Raw genomic sequence first — 14,186 nt, 5'->3', positions numbered from 1 at the left:
AGTTAGAGAAATTTGAGGCCTGTATCAACTAGAAAACGGACGTTTTGTCTACGGTAAATTGCGTTAACATTCAGACCTTCCGAACCGTAATTCGCGGAGCTCGCAGTAAATTCTGCGTCTTGGGGGCGGAAGTAGTGGTGGCGCTGCCATCCCCTCTGTCGTTTAACGCATTCCTCGAATTCATTTACCTACAGTTTCTTCACCGTGTGGGCTTTCCTTCCACAAACGAAACATCGGATCTCCTTACTACCAGTATTTGTTACCATGATAACTGGTTCCTGAGCAAGTTTCGAACGCACGACGATACGGCTGCGGTCCACTGGATACTTCGTTAGCTCTTCCACTGGTCGAACTGCTGTTTGTATGGCTTTTTAAAATGTGCTAATCTGACTGCATGACAGACTTTACCCTGCAGCCCGTTCAAGACGTTTCAAAAACGTATACGATACCCTTTGCCCTGCTTCAATTAATTTTGTCTCATTGTGCGAGTCCTTCTCACAGAGCTGATACGTGTTAGCATTAACTTTCCTAAAGCGATCAGCATAATTCTCCATAGGTTCTCCGTCCAATATAAGCATGCTGTGGAGCTGCTCCCACTAAACAAACGCCGTGCTCTTACTCTTGTACCGTTGCACCAGTGTCATAGGTAGCTGCTAAACTGCACATGATGTCACACATTACAAAATCGAGTGCATCATCTTTGATTCGCAGTTTAGCCATGGTTACTTTATCCGAATCACTTCAGGATTCTAAAGTTGCTGTATTTTCCAGCTGACTAAAAATACTTGAATATCCTCATCAGATTTCCTACGAAAGACGAACTGTTGGGATCAAAGGAAAATTCTTAACTACCGTTGGATCCGTTGTGCCTTCATCGGCTCTATCCGAGGGCCACTATTTACTTGATCAGTGTTCCTTCTACTTTCTGCATCTGTTTTTTATTGCTGAATTGTGGAGCGTAATTAAGGATCGTTTTCACAAAACTCGCTTTATGCATCTTTTAAAATAGCAAAACTTGCTTTATTCTGCATTTATAGCGTAGAGAATACGAAGTGGTTTTGCACAATTCGCCTCATGTGTAGGGGTCTTTTCAAAACCCGCTTTATGCTACTGAGTTTGCGAAAGATGTTACACGTATCGCTAGGGTTTCTTGTAATTTGTTTAATGTTCGACAGAAATCAGGTTAGATACTTTTCTGAGTGTGTTATGGCATAATTATGGAATAATTGCTTTGCTTCGCGGTAAATGGCAGGGTGTATTACTGTGCGCGCTAAATAAGCTGACTGAGAGCTGGATGCCAGTTACCGCCCTTTCGTTGAAATTAAGTATATAAGACTAAGTCAAAAAAGTGAATATGTAAGGTGATGGTGAATATAATATTCCTGTGGATGGGCATAAAAAAAGAGCAACGGAGCAGTCAAATACCTCAAAAGCAAAATCATGTCGATTTTCAAAGCAAAATGCTGCATTTGATATTGACTGCCAGCAAGCTGAAAGAAGCTCTCCCCACAACCTAAGTCCACCTCAGCGCTTCCTTTCTTTCTACGTGCCCGTCTTATGTCATCATCAACAACACCAAATCCTGTATCTTCCACCTCACTGCAGGTGTGCCCCTAGGTTCTCTCCTCTCTCCTCTCCTGTATACCCTATACACTGTCGATATGCCTAAACCCTCTCCTCCCGTTGATCTGCACCGTTATGCCAAGCACACCGTCTTTCTTGCCCTCTATGCTGTCCTCCAGATATCCCAACAATCCCTCTAGCTCCATCTCAATCTGTACCCCTCCTGGTGCAACCAATGGCTCCTCAAAATCAACCCTAACAAAACGCAGCCAACAATTATAGGCCAAACAACTCGCAATTTGCGTCCAAACTACTGTTACCTTACCATTTACTACCGTCCTCCCAGGTTAACTAACACGATAAAGTACCACTGGCTATCACTTTTTCACCGACTGACATGGAAGCCTCATTACTAACCATTCAACAGTAAGCCCACAATAGGCTGAAATTACTAAAACTAGTAACCGACGGAACATGGGGATTGCACCCTTCCATAATTCACCATGCCAATAAATACGTGGTCCCACCCATCCTCTGCTACGCAAATGTGGCAAGGATTTCCGCTCGTCCCACATTTTTATCACGCCCTACAGATACTCGAATGCCATACATTCCGCATAGCCTTGTGAATCCGCTTCCCTCACCCACCCGCATCCTCCCTCCTACTCCGCCTTGAACACATCCGAATATCCTATATTTTTGGAAAACTCGACACTACCGCAGCTCGTGGTCGTGCGGTAGTGTTCTCGCTTCCCGCGCCCGGGTTCCCGGGTTCGATTCCTGGCGGGGTCAGTGATTTTCTCTGCCTCGTGATGACTGGGTGTTATGTGATGTCCTTAGGTTAGTTAGGTTCTAGGGGACTAATGACAATAAATGTTAAGTCCCATAGTGCTCAGAGCCATTGGAACCATTTTTTCGACACTACCCACCCCTTAGCTTCCATCTTGATCGCTGTTCCGGGTACTCTGCCGCGACTCTACCACAACCTTCCCCCAACGCTACACCTCCACACCCTCCACATCCTCTTCCAACGAAGCTCTAATGTTATCCCCGTACCTGACCATGAAATCCGCCCTGACATACACCCATCCTACCAGATCTAAAGCAATCCATCCCACTTGCCCCCAGTCAGGGCTTCCTTCATCTCAGCTCCTCTTCGCTAACATCCTAAGCCTTGGTCCGGAATGGCATCCCTCTTCACTCTTCCAAATTCCTCCTCTATCCATCTACCTGTACAGACACCCTCTTAAGCATTAACTCAGCTGCTACATACCCATGATACCCTTCTTCCTGCCAGTCTCAGCCCACTCATTACTTCTTTTAACTTATGCTCCTGTCCCTTTTTCTTTCATCTTTCGTGTAACATTCTGTTGCCGTTTCACCTGTGTCAATCTGTTAATTAATCAATTAATCCATCAATGAAATGAATACGCGTAGCGTTGATATAAGTCAACGGGGACAGTTGAAAATGTGTGCCCCGATCGGGACTCGAATCCGGCACCTCTTGCTTACATGGCAGACGCTCTATCCATCTGAGCCACCGAGGACACAGAGGGTAGTGCGACTGCAGGTACTTATCTCTGGCGCCCCCCCCCCCCCCCCCCTTGAGACCCACATTCGCAGCTTACTGTGCCGCACTATATTCAAAGCGCCCCTGGCCATCACACTCATTACTCGCAGCTTTACCGCCGATTCCCGTAAGAGTTCGGGCACTGTTTGTGCATCCGCACAGAAGAAGATGGTCAAATGGCCGGTGAGCCTTATATATATATATATATATATATATATATATATATATATATATATATATATATATATAAGATGGTACCTGTTCTTTTGGATATGTCTCAAAGAACAAATACCATCTTCATATATACATAATTAATCCGTCTTGTATATTTTAAATCATGTAACTGAACTTGTGTCTTTCTATTATGTCAAAAATCAATTTTGTCAACCGCCGTGCTCTCATATGGCTAACGAGCGGTGATTTGTATCCGTTAACAGCCCCCCCTCCCCCTCCCCCCCCCCACCTTCCATATTGGGCGAGGGGTATGAAATGACAAAAAAGCATTGCAAACAAGCACGGAACGAAAACTCTCTTATGCTGGCTTATATTTCAATAATTTATTACATTCTTCAAGAGATTAAAACAACCGAGATGCATTCCTTCCGTCATTCATGGACATCTCAGCACAAGCTAGATATACTGTAGATCCTACAGAAGCTAAAGCTTCTAAATCTGTTTCTGTCAAGCACAAGATAAAACTTCGAGATTAATCCCGAGTACCTGTTTGTGGGCCTAAATTTCAAAAAATAACAGGTGCATAGCAGGATCAATTAGCTCGTATTGCTGGGCACTATCAGAAACATGCGGCTGCACTACAGGAACGAAGACACTGCTCAATAGAAACTCAAGCAGACATAGTTATGACCCAACAGTGAAAGAGTTCGTTTTGAAGTATAAGTCTAGAGAGGGTCATCACAGAACAGGCAGATTGACTAAGTCATTTGTCCCAACATCAAATGTAAATATAATGTGGGAAAATTTTTGTAACAGACAAAGACAAGAGGACATTAAAAGCTATTCTGTGTGAAGATTTAAGGCAGTGTTCTATAAGAACTTCAATCTAGGCTTTGGTAACCCTCGCAGTGACACCTGTTGAACGTACAAGGAGCTCAAACTGAAAATAAAGGTCGCAGAAATTGAAGAATACCAGGAAGTGTTTAAATCTAACTGCGCTGCATAAAACCCGTGCAAGTAAGCTCCAAAGTATCATGAGCAAATACTCTTAAGACGCTGTAAAAGTTGTCTTTGACGTGCATCAGGATCAATCTCTCCCAAAGAACTCTGTAGGAGAACTCTCTTATACACCACAAGTATGGTTCTATAAACTGACTGTGGTGATACCTGAACCAAAACAAGGCATTGACAACATTTTTCAATAAACTTGATGTGAAACAAAAGGTGGAAGAGGTGCAAATGAAATCGCATCTGCATTACAACTTGTTCTCCTACATTATTTGGAAGAGAGGAATATAGATATTGATTGCTAAGAAAGGGTTGAAACTTGAGCCCTTTTGAGACAGGTCCACTAGCCAGAACAAGAATTCTATAAAGCTCTGCATGCTGGCACGTTTTATGGAACGCACCAGTGTTCTCGGAACTCACCATTTTCCTATTCGTGGACATAGTTCCAAGCAACCGGATTGAGTATTTGGTAGAGTTCAGAAAGAATAACATAAGAGAGAAGAAATGCTGCCACCTTATGAATAGAGGAGTATTCTAGCGACGTTTGGAAAGGTACCCGTGTGGGGAAAACATTAGTTTTCCTACGACTTCAAACGGATTTCTAAAGAAATACTGAAATCTACCTTGCCTTTCAAAATGGCGGACGGACGAGCAATAAACTGCACACAAACCAATGTGCTGTTAAAATGACGTATTTTTCTAGATCAAGTATATTATACACTCCTGGAAATGGAAAAAAGAACACATTGACACCGGTGTGTCAGACCCACCATACTTGCTCCGGACACTGCGAGAGGGCTGTACAAGCAATGATCACACACACGGCACAGCGGACACACCAGGAACCGCGGTGTTGGCCGTCGAATGGCGCTAGCTGCGCAGCATTTGTGCACCGCCGCCGTCAGTCAGTTTGCCGTGGCATACGGAGCTCCATCGCAGTCTTTAACACTGGTAGCATGCCGCGACAGCGTGGACGTGAACCGTATGTGCAGTTGACGGACTTTGAGCGAGGGCGTATAGTGGGCATGCGGGAGGCCGGGTGGACGTACCGCCGAATTGCTCAACACGTGGGGCGTGAGGTCTCCACAGTACATCGATGTTGTCGCCAGTGGTCGGCGGAAGGTGCACGTGCCCGTCGACCTCGGACCGGACCGCAGCGACGCACGGATGCACGCCAAGACCGTAGGATCCTACGCAGTGCCGTAGGGGACGGCACCGCCACTTCCCAGCAAATTAGGGACACTGTTGCTCCTGGGGTATCGGCAAGGACCATTCGCAACCGTCTCCATGAAGCTGGGCTACGGTCCCGCACACCGTTAGGCCGTCTTCCGCTCACGCCCCAACATCGTGCAGCCCGCCTCCAGTGGTGTCGCGACAGGCGTGAATGGAGGGACGAATGGAGACGTGTCGTCTTCAGCGATGAGAGTCGCTTCTGCCTTGGTGCCAATGATGGTCGTATGCGTGTTTGGCGCCGTGCAGGTGAGCGCCACAATCAGGACTGCATACGACCGAGGCACACAGGGCCAACACCCGGCATCATGGTGTGGGGAGCGATCTCCTACACTGGCCGTACACCACTGGTGATCGTCGAGGGGACACTGAATAGTGCACGGTACATCCAAACCGTCATCGAACCCATCGTTCTACCATTCCTAGACCGGCAAGGGAACTTGCTGTTCCAACAGGACAATGCACGTCCGCATGTATCCCGTGCCACCCAACGTGCTCTAGAAGGTGTAAGTCAACTACCCTCGCCAGCAAGATCTCCGGATCTGTCCCCCATTGAGCATGTTTGGGACTGGATGAAGCGTCGTCTCACGCGGTCTGCACGTCCAGCACGAACGCTGGTCCAACTGAGGCGCCAGGTGGAAATGGCATGGCAAGCCGTTCCACAGGACTACATCCAGCATCTCTACGATCGTCTCCATGGGAGAATAGCAGCCTGCATTGCTGCGAAAGGTGGATATACACTGTACTAGTGCCGACATTGTGCATGCTCTGTTGCCTGTGTCTATGTGCCTGTGGTTCTGTCAGTGTGATCATGTGATGTATCTGACCCCAGGAATTTGTCAATAAAGTTTCCCCTTCCTGGGACAATGAATTCACGATGTTCTTATTTCAATTTCCAGGAGTGTATTTTGAAGAAGAACATCCCTTTGTTCAAAGCCATGAAACGTGCTGTGATTAATCCCAAGATAAACCATTTGAGTGCAGAATAGAAGAATGATGTACTGAAGCTAGAGCGTTTCCTTACCATTCCTAAGGAAGCTGCAAATTTCTGCAATGCCATACTCTCTGCAAGTGGTTAGGGGTATGAAGATGATGACAGCTCTCGGAGAATTTATGACGATGAAGAGTACCCTGAAGTTGTGTAGAAGAAAAAAAGAAATATTATTTTAAAACTTTAATGTAAAAAACAAGCATTTAATTAATATTCAGGTATCACTGATCTAGCGTGAGCCTAAAGTGAGTTTAAAAAAAATAATAAAAGCTCTTGTTTTTCTTCTCCCAGCTTGACGAATTATAGAAAAACTTATGTTTCCTTCTCAACTTGCTCGTTAATTAAATAAATGTGTCACCTGTAAAATATTATTATTTGCATAAAGTGAGTATTGCAAAAACGGTAATCAATTGTGCTTTAACAGTTTGCAAATCCGTAACTTGTGCATTCAACATAATTGATTAACCTGGTCATCATTTCCGTTCGTATGCACGCGAAGCAAAGCTAGTATCTGCCGCAGTCCTACCTTAAGTGTTTCTGTCTCGTTCCGCTGCATCGCGCGACGAGATGCGCTCCGACGGAAGAATGGTGTCTTCAACTGTCTTGTGCCGTTTCCACGTACTGAAGCGATGCATGAACATACACCAATAACACCAAACACGCTACACTCTATTGGAAGACTGTGGGTTTTCTTCTCTCCCCAGGAAAGGAATTCCCGAGACTTCTGACATCGTTTTGCAAAGTGTTTAATTGGTCAGGATGGATGGTTGTTTGAGAGTGAGGTTCTTAGGGCGAACAGGTGATCAGCATTCGCACCCATCATTTCATTTACCTAACTTTATTCAGATCATGTTACATTCATATTCGGTAGCGGTCATCATCACTGCAGCATACCGACGCGTAAGCGAGTCGGGCAGTATACCCGTGGTCTAGGGGTTGCCGGTGCGGTAGCTCAGCGTGTTCGGCCTGAGAGCCGATTGGCCTCTGTAATAAAAAAAATTGAGTGGAAGGATCAACCACCGAACTTAAATAGGATGTCTAGCGACGTCCGCAACGACCAAACACAACGATCAACAACGAATAAAAAAATAAAAAATAAAATAAAAGAATTAAAGGGGTAGCGTCTTTGATTCATAATCAAAACGTCTTCGGTCCCGGGTTCGATCCCCGCCACTGCCTAAATTTTGATAAATAATCAGCATTGGCGGCCGAAGACTTCCGGCATAAGAAGTCAGCCTCATTCTGCCAACGGCCTTGTCAAAGAGGGCGGAGGAGCGGATAGATGTTCAGGGCACTCTCTTGTCCTAGGGGTGGGAAATTGCCCCTAAAGGCGGAAGAATCAGCAACGATCAACGACATGAAGATGCAGAAGGCAATGTAAACCACTGCATTAGAGACACGTAACTTGTAACCACAGGACATGTGGCCTGTAATTGAAGAAGTGTCATGATGATCTCTCCATTGGCAAAAGATTCCGGAATAGTCCCCCATTCGGATCTCCGGGATGGGACTGCCAAGGGGGAGGTTACCATGACAAAAAGATTGAATAGTCAACGAAAGTATAACGTTCTACGAGTCGGGGCGTGGAATGTCAGAAGCTTGAACGTGGTGGGGAAACTAGAAAATCTGAAAAGGGAAATGCAAAGGCTCAATCTAGATATAGTAGGGGTCAGTGAAGTGAAGTGGAAGGAAGACAAGGATTTCTGGTCAGATGAGTATCGTGTAATATCAACAGCAGCAGAAAATGGTATAACAGGTGTAGGATTCGTTATGAGTAGGAAGGTAGGGCAGAGGGTGTGTTACTGTGAACAGTTCAGTGACCGGGTTGTTCTTATCAGAATCGACAGCAGACCAACACCGACAACGATAGTTCAGGTATACATGCCGACGTCGCAAACTGAAGATGAACAAATAGAGAAAGTGTATGAGGATATTGAAAGGGTAATGCAGTATGTAAAGGCGGATCAAAATCTAATAGTCATGGGCGACTGGAATGCAGTTGTAGGGGAAGGAGTAGAAGAAAAGGTTACAGGAGAATATGGGCTTGGGACAAAGAATGAAAGAGGAGAAAGACTAATTGAGTTCTGTAACAAGTTTCAGCTAGTAATAGCGAATACCCTGTTCAAGAATCACAAGAGGAGGAGGTATACTTGGAAAAGGCCGGGAGATACGGGAAGATTTCAATTAGATTACATCATGGTCAGAGAGAGATTCCGAAATCAGATACTGGACTGTAAGGCGTACCCAGGAGCAGATATAGACTCAGATCACAATATAGTAGTGACGAAGAGTAGGCTGAAGTTCAATACATTAGTCAGGGAGAATCAATACGCAAAGAAGTGGGATACGGAAGTACTAAGGAATGACGAGATACGTTTGAAGTTCTCTAACGCTATAGATACAGCAATAAGGAATAGCGCAGTAGGCAGTGCAGTTGAAGAGGAATGGACATCTCTAAAAAGGGCCATGACAGAAGTTGGGAAGGAAAACATAGGTACAAAGAATTCCGGGAAAATCAGGAATACAGAAATACAAGTCGCTGAGGAATGAAATAAATAGGAAATGCAGGGAAGCTAAGACGAAATGGCTGCAGGAAAAATGTGAAGACATCGAAAAAGATATGATTGTCGGAAGGACAGACTCAGCATACAGGAAAGTCAAAACAACCTTTGGTGACATTAAAAGCAACGGTGGTAACATTAAGAGTGCAACGGGAATTCCACTGTTAAATGCAGAGGAGAGAGCAGATAGGTGGAAAGAATACATTGAAAGCCTCTATGAGGGTGAAGATTTGTCTGATGTGATAGAAGAAGAAACAGGAGTCGATTTAGAAGAGATAGGGGATCCAGTATTAGAATCGGAATTTAAAAGAGCTTTGGAGGACTTACGGTCAAATAAGGCACAAGGGATAGATAACATTCCATCAGAATTTCTAAAATCATTGGGGGAAGTGGCAACAAAACGACTATTCACGTTGGTGTGTAGAATATATGAGTCTGGCGACATACCATCTGACTTTCGGAAAAGCATCATCCACACAATTCCGAAGACGGCAAGAGCTGACGAGTGCGAGAATTATCGCACAATCAGCTTAACAGCTCATGCATCGAAGCTGCTTACAAGAATAATATACAGAAGTATGGAAAAGAAAATTGAGAATGCGCTAAGTGACGATCAGTTTGGCTTTAGGAAAAGTAAAGGGACGAGAGAGGCAATTCTGACGTTACGGCTAATAATGGAAGCAAGGCTAAAGAAAAATCAAAACACTTTCATAGGATTTGTCGACCTGGAAAAAGCGTTCGACAATATAAAATGGTGCAAGCTGTTCGAGATTCTGAAAAAAGTAGGGTTAAGCTATAGGGAGAGACGGGTCATATACAATATGTACAACAACCAAGACGGAATAATGAGAGTGGATGATCAAGAACGAAGTGCTCGTATTAAGAAGGGTGTAAGACAAGGCTGTAGCCTTTCGCCCCTGCTCTTCAATCTGTACATCGAGGAAGCAATGATGGAAATAAAAGGAAGGTTCAGGAGTGGAATTAAAATACAAGGTGAAAGGATATCAATGATACTATTCGCTGATGACATTGCTATCCTGAGTGAAAGTGAAGAAGAATTAAATGATCTGCTGAACGGAATGAACAGTCTAATGAGTACACAGTATGGTTTGAGAGTAAATCGGAGACAGACGAAGGTAATGAGAAGTAGTAGAAATGAGAACAGCGAGAAACTTAACATCAGGATTGATGGTCACGAAGTCAATGAAGTTAAGGAATTCTGTTACCTAGGCAGTAAAATAACCAATGACGGACGGAGCAAGGAGGACATCAAAAGCAGACTCGCTATGGCAAAAAAGGCATTTCTGGCCAAGATAAGTCTACTAATATCAAATACCGGCCTTCATTTGAGGAAGAAATTTCTGAGGATGTACGTCTGGAGTACAGCATTGTATGGTAGTGAAACATGGACTGTGGGAAAACCGGAACGGAAGAGAATCGAAGCATTTGAGATGTGGTGCTATAGACGAATGTTGAAAATTAGGTGGACTGATAAGGTAAGGAATGAGGAGGTTCTACGCAGAATCGGAGAGGAAAGGAATATGTGGAAAACACTGATAAGGAGAAGGGATAGGTTGATAGGACATCTGCTAAGACATGAGGGAATGACTTCCATGGTACTAGAAGGAGCTGTAAAGGGCAAAAACTGTAGAGGAAGAGAGATTGGAATACGTCAAGCAAATAATTGAGGACGTAGATTGCAAGTGCTACTCTGAGATGAAGAGGTTAACACAGGAAAGGAATTCGTGGCGGGCCGCATCAAACCAGTCAGTAGACTGATGACTAAAAAAAAAGCGAGTCGTAAGCTCGACGCGGAAGCTCGATGGCTGACGTCAGCAAACGGAGAACAACCGGCCGATAAACTCACTTCTTTTCCGCGTGAATAGCTGAAACGCGCGGGCGACGACCCAACTGGGACGGAAACATGTATTCCGCATTCCGCGCAGGAATGTGATGGCCGATCGCTTGCCTACTTCCTCGTTCACTTACTTAACTATATTTAGTCGAGAAGACAACGAGGAATTTGTGACTACTGCTATATAGGTGGCTCTCAAGCACACACACACATGTGTATTTCTTCATTTTCTGGCAAACAACTGTGACACACTACTTTAAGAGCCAGGAGAGTGTGTCAGCTTAAAACAGCCTTACAGTTCACGTGAGAGTTGCATGTGGAGGTGTACAACGTCAAGCGCAAATCGCTATAATTCTAATTGCTTACATCGAGGTTTATAAAGTTGATGTCGCCCTTTTAGAGAAGACTATGCACGGTCGTGGTTCCGCTTACGTCTTGACCCTGAAACTGCTATGGGAAATGTGCAGATCTACTTTTCCAGAAAGTAGAACGTAAACGTAAATCCTCTTAAGGGATTACATTAATTCAATCGACGTTGCAACTTGCCATAACACTGGTCGTAATACAGCCACCAATGATTATATAACATTTTACTTCTACATGAATGACTGGTACGTTCGGAACTGTAATTGGGACGCTAGTCACAATCTTGAATTTGTCAGACGTAATGTTGATCACAGTTTAATAACATTTTATCATTAATAATGGTCATGAGTCATTAACGTACTTCTACTCAGATTATGAACTTTAAATACCAGTGATTTGGCACTTATGGCCGCTCTCATAGGCGGATGCCATCCACCTCTCGTCAGGCATAGTAGAGTCTATCTTTATCTTTTGACCGATAGGACACCAGAAAAAAACAGAGCTAACGTAAAAGGCCACGATACTATCAGACAATATGTCGCTGTGAACAAGACAAAAGCGACACCTTGATCTTGTGACCACAATACAGTATGCTACCCAACAACAGGACATCATTATGGCTTGCCTCAATTTTTGTACCTATTGCATATTACTCGTGTTTCTCTATATCTTGCCAATATCTTTCTCAAAATTTACAACACCTTGTCTCACTCTATAGCGTCGAGTGCTTTTTCCCGTTCGACAAAACCGATGGACGTGTCTTGCTTCCCTATCAACTGCAACATCGTTACTGCGTCTCTGGTTCCTTTCCCTTTCCTAAAGGCGAACTGATCGTCATGTAACACATCCTCGATTCTCTTTTTGCGTATTATTCTTGTCAGCAACTTGGATGCATGAGCTGTTCAGCTGACTGTACGATAGTTGTGGCACTTGTCGGCTCTTGCAAACTTGTGAATTGTGTGGATGATGTACCTCCGAAAGTCTGGTGGCATAACGCCATTCTTATACATTCTACACTTCAACGTGGACAGTCGATTTCTTCCCACTACACCCATTGGTTTTAGAAATTTTAAGTCAATGTTTTCTATTCCGTCTGCCATATTCGAACTTAAGTCTTGCAAAGCACTTTCAAATTCTGACTCTTATACTGGATTCCCTATCTCTTCCCTAACATCTCCTGCTTCTTTTTTCTATCGCTTCATCATATAAGTTCCCCCCCCCCTCCTCCCCCCCCCCCCGCATCACCACCCCACAGAGGTACCGCCTTGCTTTTAATTTCATCGAAGGTTGTTTTTAATTTCCTATATAGCGAGGCAGTCCTTCCGACAGTCATCTCTTTTTTGCTTTTTCATAGTTGTCATGGAGATATTTCGCCTTAGATTCCTTGCACTTTATATTTATTTCATTCTTAAGGGACTTGTATTTCTGTATTCCTGAATTTCCCTGAACATTTTTGTGCATCCTTTTTTCATCAATCAACTCAAATATTTCTTCTGGTGTCTTCGCAGCTACTTTCTTTGAACCCACCTTTTCCTTTCCAACGCCTGTGATTATCCTTCTTGAAGATGTTCATTCCCCTTCCACTAAACTGCCTACTGGGCTATTCTTTATCGCAGTGTCTGTAACTGAAGAGAATTTCAAGCGTATCTTGTCATTCCTTAGTACTTCCGTATCCCACTTAGTGGTCTCCCTCTACGATTTTTACCCTCCACGCTGCCCTCCAATACTAAATTGGTGATCCCTTGATGCCTCAGAACGTGTCCTACCAACCGATCCCTTCTTCTAGTCAAGTTGTGCCACAAACTCCTCTTCTCCCCAATTGTATTCAATACCTCCTCATTAGTTATGTGATCTACCCATCTAATCTTCAGCATTCTTCTGTAGCACCACATTTCGAAAGCTTCTATTCTCTTCTTGTCCAAACTGTTAACCGACCATGTTTCACTTCCATACATGGCTACACTCCATACAATTACTTTCAGAAATGACTTCCTGACACTTAAATCTATACTCGATGTTAACAAATTTCTCTTCTTCAGAAACGCTTTCCTTGCCATTGCCAGTCTACATTTTATATCCTCTCTACTTCGACCATCATCAGTTATTTTGCTCCCCAAATAGCAAAACTCTTTTACTACTTTAAGTGTCTCATTTCCTAATCTAATTCCCTCAGCATCACCCGACTTAATTCGACTACATTCCATTATCCTCGTTTTGCTTTTGTTGATGTTCATCTTATATCCTTCCTTCAAGACACTGTCCATTCCGTTCAACTGCTCTTCCAAGTCCTTTGCTGTCTCTGACAGAATTACAATGTCATCGGCGAACCTCAAAGTTTTTATTTCTTCTCCATGGATTTTAACACCTACTCCGAATTTTTCTTTTGTTTCCTTTACTGCTTGCTCAATATACAGATTGAATAACATTGGGGAGAGGCTACAACCTTGTCTCACTCCCTTCCCAACCACTGCTTCCCTTTCGTGCCCCTCGACTCTTATAACTGCCATCTGGTTTCTGTACAAATTGTAAATAGCCTTTCACTCCCTGTATTTTACCACTGCCGCCTTCAGAATTTGAAAGAGAGTATTCCAGTCAACATTGTCAAAAGCTTTCTCTAAGTCTACAAATGCTAGAAATGTAGGTTTGCCTTTCCTTAATCTAGCTTCTAGGATATGTAAATTTATCCCAACGTAAAAGATCCGTTATACCCACCCCCTTTAAGAAATGCTTATTGCGCTAAATTAATGAATTTCATATCTAAGATTTGAAGAGACGGATTTATTCCAAGGCGGGAGCACTGCGACACTCCTGTGACGTTACGCGAGACCTCCGCGAGAGCCAGCTTTGCCGGCAATCGGCATTAATTTC

The sequence above is a fragment of the Schistocerca nitens genome, chromosome 5 (genome assembly GCF_023898315.1).
Source record: "Schistocerca nitens isolate TAMUIC-IGC-003100 chromosome 5, iqSchNite1.1, whole genome shotgun sequence".
Classification (NCBI taxonomy): domain Eukaryota; kingdom Metazoa; phylum Arthropoda; class Insecta; order Orthoptera; family Acrididae; genus Schistocerca; species Schistocerca nitens.
Note: the sequence above shows the minus strand (reverse complement) of the source record.